This window comes from Oncorhynchus mykiss, chromosome 9 (genome assembly GCF_057628025.1).
Source record: "Oncorhynchus mykiss isolate SJ-2025 chromosome 9, ASM5762802v1, whole genome shotgun sequence".
Taxonomy (NCBI): domain Eukaryota; kingdom Metazoa; phylum Chordata; class Actinopteri; order Salmoniformes; family Salmonidae; genus Oncorhynchus; species Oncorhynchus mykiss.
Genome location: NC_143030.1, coordinates 52732172 through 52742812, shown reverse-complemented (window position 1 = coordinate 52742812; position 10641 = coordinate 52732172). Strand labels below are relative to the sequence as shown.

At 41.1% G+C, this 10641-nt stretch overlaps 2 long non-coding RNA genes across 2 annotated transcripts in view; both read right to left on the bottom strand.

Annotated features, from left to right (window-relative positions):
• Positions 1–10641, bottom strand: part of LOC149981256 (uncharacterized) — a 376586-nt gene that overhangs the window by 83132 nt on the left and 282813 nt on the right. The window lies entirely within an intron of this gene.
• Positions 239–3449, bottom strand: LOC149981260 (uncharacterized). The gene is made up of 2 exons (XR_016483307.1): positions 3230–3449; positions 239–2526 (listed from the first exon to the last, which is right to left on the bottom strand). It is a non-coding gene; the product is annotated as an uncharacterized LOC149981260 (long non-coding RNA).

Genomic DNA, 10641 nt, shown 5'->3' with positions numbered 1-10641 from the left:
CCTGTCTCCTCCCCTTCATCTACACTGATTGAAGTGGATTTAACAAGTGACATCAATATGGGATCATAGCTTTCACCTGGTTTCACATGGTCAGTCTATGTCATGGAAAGAGTAGGTATTCTTAATGTTTTGTGTACTCAGTGTATATCTGTTTAGTCTTCTTGATCAATTTGCAGTCTACAAATGATTGGTGATTATGTTCTGAAGGTATAAATTATTGAGATCACTTTTACCAAAATAAGAAGACCACACAATTCCTTTATACAATCAATATTTGAAGACGCTAATCAAAATATCTACAAAACATAATGAAAATTATCATGGAAATAGGTAGTAAAGGGAATAGAATGAAATATGAAAAGCTTAAGTATAATGCTTAGTGTATGGGCGCTTCAGTTCCAATTCCTGTACCAGATCTTATTTAGGGGCTTCATAGCAAAGGGGGTGAATACATATCCACGCACCACAGGGCATGAAAGGGATAACGAATCCCGTTGTTTGTGTCGTCCATTTCGGGGAAGTACCTGCGTAATTGCGCTAACTCAGGCGCTTCACTAAATCACATTTGACATTGTCCGTAAACTTGAGTTAATTTGCACACAAAAAAATCATACAATGATGGAAAGACCTGTGTGTTTTCCTTACTAATGCAGACAGAGAAGAGCTCCAACTTCTTAACCATAGAGAGTCCAGTCGTGTGAGAAATTCATCATCATACAAGCAGTCAGACAAGTGAAAATGGTCAGTAAAAGAAAAGTTTAAGCTTGTCCCTCAATTTAAAGAAATGTGTCAATACTTTGCCCCTTGATAACCAGCGCATGTCTGTATGTTGTAAAAGCGTTACATGGTCGCTGCCCATTATTGCATAATGCAGAAAATACACGAGAGTTCAGGGGCCTTGCTTTAACAAAGTTAACCATTTTCACTATGTCTCCCTGTTATGGTTTTTGCGCCATCAATACAGATACCAACACATCTTGACCACCAACATTCATTTGAGGTCACAAAGCTGTCCAGCACTTTCAAAATATCCTCTCTTGTTGTCCTGGTTTCCAGAAGAGGATGTCTTCCTTAATTGACCCCCCATAAACATAACGGACATGTATCTGGGCTGTGCCAGGCCCACCACATCTGTTGACTCATCCAGTTGTATAACGCATAAAATTCACAGGCTTGTATGCAAAGCAGTACCTGTTTCCAAACATCTCCTACCATGTCACTAATGCATCATGAAACAGTGTTATTTGATTAAGGCAATTTTTGGGCCTTTTCCCCCAACATTGTCCCAGCCATATCCACGGGAGCAGGAAGAATTAAGTCTTCCACAATAGAATGGGGCTTGCCTGTTCTAGCCACTCGGTAGCTCACCATATAAAACTCTTCTAGCCCTTTCTGATTAATGGTATGTTGCCCCAAATCAATGTAGTTCATCATATTTGTGCATCTTCGAGGGTCCAACGTCCCCGTCTGTTCGGTGCTTTCCCGAGTAAGGGGGCATTAGCTCTTTGGCTGCATCAGTTCACAACTGTCAGTGTCCATGCTAGCTGGGTTAGCGATCTTTCAAAAAAATCCTTGTTAGGAAGGATTACCTACACATAATGTGCAGCTCATGTTATAGACAGATGCTACATGGCAGACCAATCTGATCTCATCTCTCGGAATGTCCAGCCCATCCATAATCTCAGCCAATCATGGCTAGTGGGAAGGTTCCTGACTTTTTCCATGGCTAAACCAACTACGCTCGTAATTTAACACTTATGTGTTTACAGATGGCATAAACATTTTTAAGGCACATGAAAGTTCACATGTTCCAGAAGGCATTTCTGACAAAAAAAGCATTTTGATCAAAAAATGTCTCCTGTGAAGTAGTGACGTGCGACATACGCCTAGTTTCCCGAAACGAGTCACACATTTCCACGCTGAGGTTGGACTAATACTGACTTTAAAAAAAAATATAATGCCCTTTTAGTGTAAGAGCTGTTTGAAAAGACCATCTGAAATTTCAGGCTGCTTTGGTTAGATGGAGTTTTTGCCTGCCTGTGTCATCACTAGGCGGTAAATTAGTTAATATACCAATAAAGGGGTTGCAGTTGCATCACAAATCACCTAGCAACCACACCAGACACTGTGTTGGAAGACCAGAGTCAGTCTGGTGGAAGTCCTCCAATCGTCCATATGGCTGGCTGCGTTTTTCTACCACCAGAAACTTCGGGAAGATTGCCCATTATTAAGGACCCAGAAAACAGATGCAGTTGGAGAAGCCATTCAAGTAAGTAAATATATTTTGAAAATGATAAACATTATTATTAGCTAAACTTGTCAGAGAAGGGGAGTAGGTTACTCAGGATAGGGCATGTACCTTTGTGGGAGGACATTTTGAAAAGATTCTTCAGTTCCAGTCCTTAGCAACAACAAAAAAGACAGATATAGCAACGTAATATTCAGTACTCTCTGATTTGAGTATAATGAACCCCATTTCTTTGTGATGTTTTCTGTCTTCAGATACAGAGAGCTGTGAAACCCTGTCTGCAGATGAAGAGAAAGGTCCCAATGAATGTCCCAAAAGAATGAGGGTACATCTTTAGCAAATGTTTTAAACAAAAATACAATTAAAAGACAATGTATAAAGCCTATTACAACTGGAGTAGGCCAACCCTGCTGGGTGTGCACTCTTCAGTTCTAGCCCAGCACTAACACACCTGATTTGATTTATCCTACCTAATTAGTTGATAATCAAGTGTGCTATTGCTGGGTTGGAATAGAAGTTTGCTCACCAGGTAGATCAGGGATCAGTGGAGCGATGTTGGCTACCTCTGGTATTGACTAGAGCTGTGTTCGAATACCCATACTAACATACTGTATACTTCATACTTAATGAGTACTTAATACGTTCATTTTAGTATACTGTAAATGAACAGAATGCTTTCAGTTGAGCGTACTAGCTCTTTGCCGGTCTACCGGAAGTTTATGCTGTTGCTGTGTAACCTCTTGCTAGCTAGTTAGCATAAATTACTAGTTAGACATTTTACGACTTCGGGTGTGTTCTTAAATTCAATGTGGAGTGCCAGAGTGAGCTCGTAAAGTTAAATCATTGTCCGTTTGTAAATTCAGAGTGTTTCGCTCTCGGAGCACACACTGGACGAGGAGTAGGGTTGATTTGAGCGTTCTGACCTTACAACGGCACCCAAGCTAACGTTGGCTATGAGACCACTCTGACCATTTTACTCACCCTAGCAGAAATGGCTAGGCAGTTTATGTTATCCAGAGCGTTGGTGACTAACTGTGCTGCTGGCAAAACTTTTATGCCTTTTTGCCGACGTTACACCGGCCAAATTCACGGGTGTTGAACGCTCGTAAATTCATTATTCTGCGCTCTGGTACACTCAGACGAGAAGATAGCCAGAGAGAATTTACGAAAGCACCCCATTTTCTTCAAACCTGAAAACGATGAGAAGCCACACCCATTTCCTAAATAATTGCATTATGGACCCTAAAGTACAGAAATATTGTCCTCTGTGTGTATACTTCATATTTAGGCAAATTTAAATACGACATCCGGGAACTCTTGGCATACTAACTATAATCGATACTATGACCAATAAGCATACTATATACTCAATTCATGTCACAAATAGTACAGTTATCATGCGTATTCGAACACAGCTTTTGTTTCCCGTATGCTTTCGTAATAATAGCCTACTTGTTACTGAGATGTCTAACCTTTGAGTTAGCCTTTGAGTTAGCACTTTGAAATGATATGTAATAAAGTGCTGATTCTTTGAAGGTAAGTGTATTGTGAACTATTATTCAAGATGAACTAGTCAATGTTGATTCATCAAAGATCACAATCCTGCAATAAAGAGTGGAAGGAATATGTCTCATGTGTTTGTGTTGTATTCTCAAATGAACATTACCTTTTTGTTCAGTTGTAAGCTCTCCAATTAGTTTTGTCACTCAGGATGTCAGTCATACCCATTTCGCAGCTGATAATGGCACACCAATGCAGCAGTGGTTCCCAACTCCGGTCCTTGAGTCCCCTCAGCGGCATACATGTAATAGCCCCAGACAAACATACCCGATTCAACTAATCATCAGGCCCTCATTGGAGGGCCTGATGATTACTTGACAAGTTCATTGGAGGGCCTGATGATTACTTGACAAGTTCATTGGAGGGCCTGATGATTACTTGACAAGTTCATTGGAGGGCCTGATGATTACTTGACAAGTTCATTGGAGGGCCTGATGATTACTTGACAAGTTCATTGGAGGGCCTGATGATTACTTGACAAGTTCATTGGAGGGCCTGATGATTACTTGACAAGTTCATTGGGGGGCCTGATGATTACTTGACAAGTTCATTGGAGGGCCTGATGATTACTTGACAAGTTCATTGGAGGGCCTGATGATTACTTGACAAGTTCATTGGAGGGCCTGATGATTACTTGACAAGTTGAATCAGGTGTGCTTATCCGGGGCTACAATCAAAATGTGTAGTGTTGGGGGTACTTGAATACCAGAGTCGGGAACCACTGTCCTACAGTCTGACGGCATTAGCCTTATGGGCATTTGCAATGCACCCCATGACATTGTGCATCTGAAGCAGAAAATAGCTTACCTCACACATTGTTTACATAATACGCTGTTGAGCTATATGTTTTCAATTAAAAAACAATACCAGTAGACAATGTATATTAGGCTCATCATTATACTAGATCTTGTACATTCCTTACGCTGATATGAAATTGTTTAGTGCAAATCCAACCCCAGTGAAATGTCAAAGCAGGAGATTGGATCCTTAGCATAAAAACAGACACAACTACTTCTACAAAGTTCAATGCCAGATACGTTTCTCCCAGAAGGTCTGACTGGCACTTGGAGGTATCTGACCTCAGGATAAGACCCAGATGCAGACAGTTAAAATCACAGAAGTTTATAAACAAAATGGGGAAGGCAAAATGACAGGTCAAGGGCAGGCAGAGGTTGGTAATCCATTGCAAAGTCCATAAGGTACAGAACGGCAGGCAGGCAGAGGTCAGTAATCCAGTGCAAAGTACATAAGTTACAGAACGGCAGGCAGGCAGGCAGATTTTGGTAATCCAGTGCAAAGTCCATAAAGTACAGAACGGCAGGCAGGGTCAGGGCTAGGCAGAATGGTCAAAACTAGAAAACAGGGACTAACGCGAACCGGGGTACAGAAAAACACTGGTCGGCTTGAAAGGACAAACTGGAAACAGTCAAACAGAAAACACAGGTATAAATGCACAGGTGATAATGGGGAAAATGGGCGACACCTGGAGGGGGGTGGAGACAAGCAAAAGACAGGTGAAACAGATCAGGGTGTGACAGGAGGTGCCACTGATAATGAAGATGGTTTGCCTAAGACTACCACAACAATTACATTGTCCACTAAATGTGTTTAAATTGTAAAAGAAAGAAAGAATAGTTAGGCTGTAAGAAATCCTTTTATTTAGTAAGACAAGGTGCTCTCTCCTCATGGCACAACAGAATAATTCAGATTGACCAAGGCACAGCAAATGAAAACCATTTTGTCTAACTGAGGGATGTCTCCTTTCATATCTGGAAAAGGGCGAAATAGTAGAAGTGGAAACTGATGCTGCTGCAGCATTGCTCATCTTCACGGTGGGAATCTGGTCGACATGGGCTTCTTGATAGTCTGAAATGTGTTGATCAAAGGCCACATTTTCCGTGTGCAAAGGAAAGAAAAGAAACATATTGATATTGATATTGATATAGCCTGTAGGCCTATTTATTTATTTATTTATTTTAACCTTTTTTTATTTAACCTATGCCACTACACGCTCAGCCATGTACAAGGATTAGATTCAGTTATATTAATTTTCTGAATAAATCATGACTATCCAATCATCACATTAGGAATAGTAGGCTTACATTAGTCTGCAAATGTATTGATAGATGCATGCAATGCTTTATTACAGTGCCTTGCGAAAGTATTCGGCCCCCTTGAACTTTGTGACCTTTTGCCACATTTCAGGCTTCAAATATAAAGATATAAAACTGTATTTTTTTGTGAAGAATCAACAACAAGTGGGACACAATCATGAAGTGGAATGACATTTATTGGATATTTCAAACTATTTTAACAAATCAAAAACTGAAAAATTGGCCGTGCAAAATTATTCAGCCCCTTTACTTTCAGTGCAGCAAACTCTCTCCAGAAGTTCAGTGAGGATCTCTGAATGATCCAATGTTGACCTAAATGACTAATGATGATAAATACAATCCACCTGTGTGTAATCAAGTCTCCGTATAAATGCACCTGCACTGTGATAGTCTCAGAGGTCCGTTAAAAGCGCAGAGAGCATCATGAAGAACAAGGAACACACCAGGCAGGTCCGAGATACTGTTGTGAAGAAGTTTTAAGCCGGATTTGGATACAAAAAGATTTCCCAAGCTTTAAACATCCCAAGGAGCACTGTGCAAGCGATAATATTGAAATGGAAGGAGTATCAGACCACTGCAAATCTACCAAGACCTGGCCGTCCCTCTAAACTTTCAGCTCATACAAGGAGAAGACTGATCAGAGATGCAGCCAAGAGGCCCATGATCACTCTGGATGAACTGCAGAGATCTACAGCTGAGGTGGGAGACTCTGTCCATAGGACAACAATCAGTCGTATATTGCACAAATCTGGCCTTTATGGAAGAGTGGCAAGAAGAAAGCCATTTCTTAAAGATATCCATAAAAAGTGTTGTTTAAAGTTTGCCACAAGCCACCTGGGAGACACACCAAACATGTGGAAGAAGGTGCTCTGGTCAGATATAACCAAAATTGAACTTTTTGGCAACAATGCAAAACGTTATGTTTGGCGTAAAAGCAACACAGCTGAACACACCATCCCCACTGTCAAACATGGTGGTGGCAGCATCATGGTTTGGGCCTGCTTTTCTTCAGCAGGGACAGGAAAGATGGTTCAAATTGATGGGAAGATGGATGGAGCCAAATACAGGACCATTCTGGAAGAAAACCTGATGGAGTCTGCAAAAGACCTGAGACTGGGACGGAGATTTGTCTTCCAACAAGACAATGATCCAAAACATAAAGCAAAATCTACAATGGAATGGTTCAAAAATAAACATATCCAGGTGTTAGAATGGCCAAGTCAAAGTCCAGACCTGAATCCAATCGAGAATCTGTGGAAAGAACTGAAAACTGCTGTTCACAAATGCTCTCCATCCAACCTCACTGAGCTCGAGCTGTTTTGCAAGGAGGAATGGGAAAAAATGTCAGTCTCTCGATGTGCAAAACTGATAGAGACTTACCCCAAGCGACTTACAGCTGTAATCGCAGCAAAAGGTGGCGCTACAAAGTATTAATTTAAGGGGGCTGAATAATTTTGCACGCCCAATTTTTCAGTTTTTGATTTGTTAAAAAAGTTTGAAATATCCAATAAATGTCGTTCCATTTCATGATTGTGTCCCACTTGTTGTTGATTCTTCACAAACAAATACAGTTTTATATCTTTATGTTTGAAGCCTGAAATGTGGCAAAAGGTCGCAAAGTTCAAGGGGGCCGAATACTTTCGCAAGGCACTGTATAAAGGAACATTTTTATGGTGGAAAAAATAGCTTCCCCAAAACTTGAAACTCATGCGCAGCCTATGAGAGAGACACATGCTAATAGCTAGACTACACGCTATTAGGTAGCTAATGTTGGCTAACTTAGTCTTGTTGTAATCACCTGGTTAGCATAACATCTAAACGAAACTATAAATCGATCAGACTAACCAGTGATGAAATGTTCGGAACAGATCCTGTGCTGACAGCTGTCTGGGTTCAGGTCTTGACTGACAAAAAGGTTTCTTTGTTTTTCAGACAGTTCTTGAGTCTTATCTTCTTGGTGTTTCATGATTACGGGTAATCTGTTTTTCCTGCCTTGTTAGAGAAGCCAAATACTGAACAGAAATTGACCATGGTGATGAATCAACTAGTTTTAGGGACTGTTATCATGCAGCTTGGGGTAACCACTCAGCTGTTGTTGTTGGAAGAATTGACGTGGTGATCTTCCAACATGGCTTCCAGGAGGCGTCATACGCAACCTGGCAACCCTCTATAAGAAAGAGTTCCAAATAATAGCTAGTTTTCAGTTTTACCCTCCTCACTCAGACTAATCCCAGACAGTCCTACTGTAGCTAATTATTTTCTTAAGAAATTGCTTTTTGCTATGAAACAATTATTAGATTTCTTTGACCATTTTCATTGAAAACAACCACAGTAATGTACTTAATTGTTACCCAGAAATGATTTGCTATTGAGATAAAAACAACTGCGTCGAACCTTTACTTTATTTGGCACTTAATAGCCACTTACAACGAGCTTGTCGTGGAATACAAGAAATGGGGGGGTGCATACCCTCATCCACATTGATGGGTCCACAGTGGAGAGGGTCAAGTTCCTCGGTGTCCTCATCACTGAGGAATTGGCACCAGCACAGTCGTGAAGGCACCTCTTTGCCTTCAGTAGGCTGAAACGATTTGGCATGCCCCCTCAGATCCTTAGGAACTTTTACAACTGCACCATCCTGACTGGTTGTATAACCGTCTGTTATGGCAACTGCACCACTCTCGACTGGAAGAGAGTGGTGTGGATGGCCCAGCGCATCACTGGTGGTGAGCTCCCAGCCATCCAGGGCATACATTCCATGCGGTGTCTGAAAAAGGCCCAAAAAATTGCCTAAGACTCCAGCCACCTCAGACAGACTGTTCTTTATACTCCCTTCCGGCAGGTGGTACCAGTGCATCAAGGCTCAGACCAGCAGACTCCTAAACAACGTATCTCCTGGCCATAAGACTTTTAAATGGATAACTACTGCTCTCCCTCTCCCCCAGACTATCCACACGGACTCTATGCCCATCCACTGGTCTCTACCCACTCAAGACGCACACACCTTAGGGCTGTTGCGGTGACCGTATTACCGCCACACTGTCAGTCATGAGTCATGACTGCAGTAAAATTCTAAAAAAGCATGCCCAGGGTGCATGAAAGGAGATTACCGTGCGTACATACAGCCCTAGGCGATGCTGTTGGTTCATTGATTGTGCAGGGCGGCTTACAGGTAGTCTACAATTATAGTGAATTTGTATTTGATTTTGAATAGCCTATTAATAAGGATTTTTCTATATTTTCATAGTTAATTGGGTGGCACATTGCCTTTAGCTATACAGAATATCTCACCACCATGTGTTTCCATCTCCTCTCCTTTATTCCTTTCTTGAGCGTGCAGAGGGTCTGTCAACAGTTAAGTGAAATATGTTTTGTTGAGTTAAACATGTTACTATCGATGTTCCCAAACAGATTTCACTTGGTTTCCCAAATTAAGCGCTAGGTAGCTGCAGGAACAGGGTTGGAGAGTCCATGTCATAGAGAGTTTGGGCAGAATATCACCTGTCGGGCAGCGAGAGTATGCTCCTCAAACAGTGGAAATAAGTGTTGTTATATTTATTTCTCAGCTGCTCATATGAAACACAGGTCTGCTATAAAACTGAAGTAGCCTACCCAGCATCATTGAAAAATGGACTGGTGGGAAAACTCATGGCCTCCATTCGCCATTTGAGGAGATTCAGCTGACATGTATTCTTCCCCTGTTCCTGTCCATTTGGTAATGGGCCATTCTAAATCAAAACTGATTTTACACATTAGTAAAGTCCAGATTAAATTGAGAATAGTCTGATGGGTGAAAATATGATCACTTGGTGAGAGAACAGTGTGTGCAGCCCGGGGCAAGGAACACAGCGCAAACTTTTTCTGCGACTTTCTCAAATCATCAATATCCTATAGTTGCATCGTGTTGCCCATTTATGTTTGGATTTCTAAAACATTCTAAGGTTTGTATCAGTAACCACTACAGTTGCCAAATAACTCTAAATCTAGCGTGTAGGACCTGTTTCAATAGATCACTTTTAGCTCAACATAGCCACTTCATATGCACACTCGCTCCAGGAAAATATCCTTTCTGTTTTATTCCGTTTCAAGTCATCTTTAGTCAAGTAAAATCATATAGTATCTAATAATGGCACGGGACTTATAAGCATATCTTGTCAGCGAAATGAACAAGCCTAGAGCTAATGGCATGGACCATAGCCAGATACTATACAGTAGGGAAAATACATTTTTTGGGATACATTTTTTTGGAAAATACATTTTCTTCATACTATAATGTTTCTTTAGACCTGACTAAAATAAAGAATGGATGTATTGTGATGGTCTATATGAAATTGATTTATTATGCTTTTTTAAATGTAGATGTTCCAAAGGTGCGCATCGGCGGCTTGTATGTAGCTTGTATGTAGCTTGTATGTAGCTTGTATGCTTGAAGGCCTGGAGATGCTAAATGTGTGTTTATGTTAATTAACGGTCAATTACCTTGAAACCGGCATTCTTTTGCATGACAATAACCGGCTGACAAAATGTCATGACTGCCACAACTCTAACACACCTTCACTGTCACTCTTACTCACATGCACACACACATACTCACATGCGCACACTCACATACTGTACACCCTCAGTCACACAGTCATTACTGACGGCACACACTTTCGCTTTTGCTAGAATGATTGTTGATTAATCAACACCCACACACATACACACACTCACCACCAC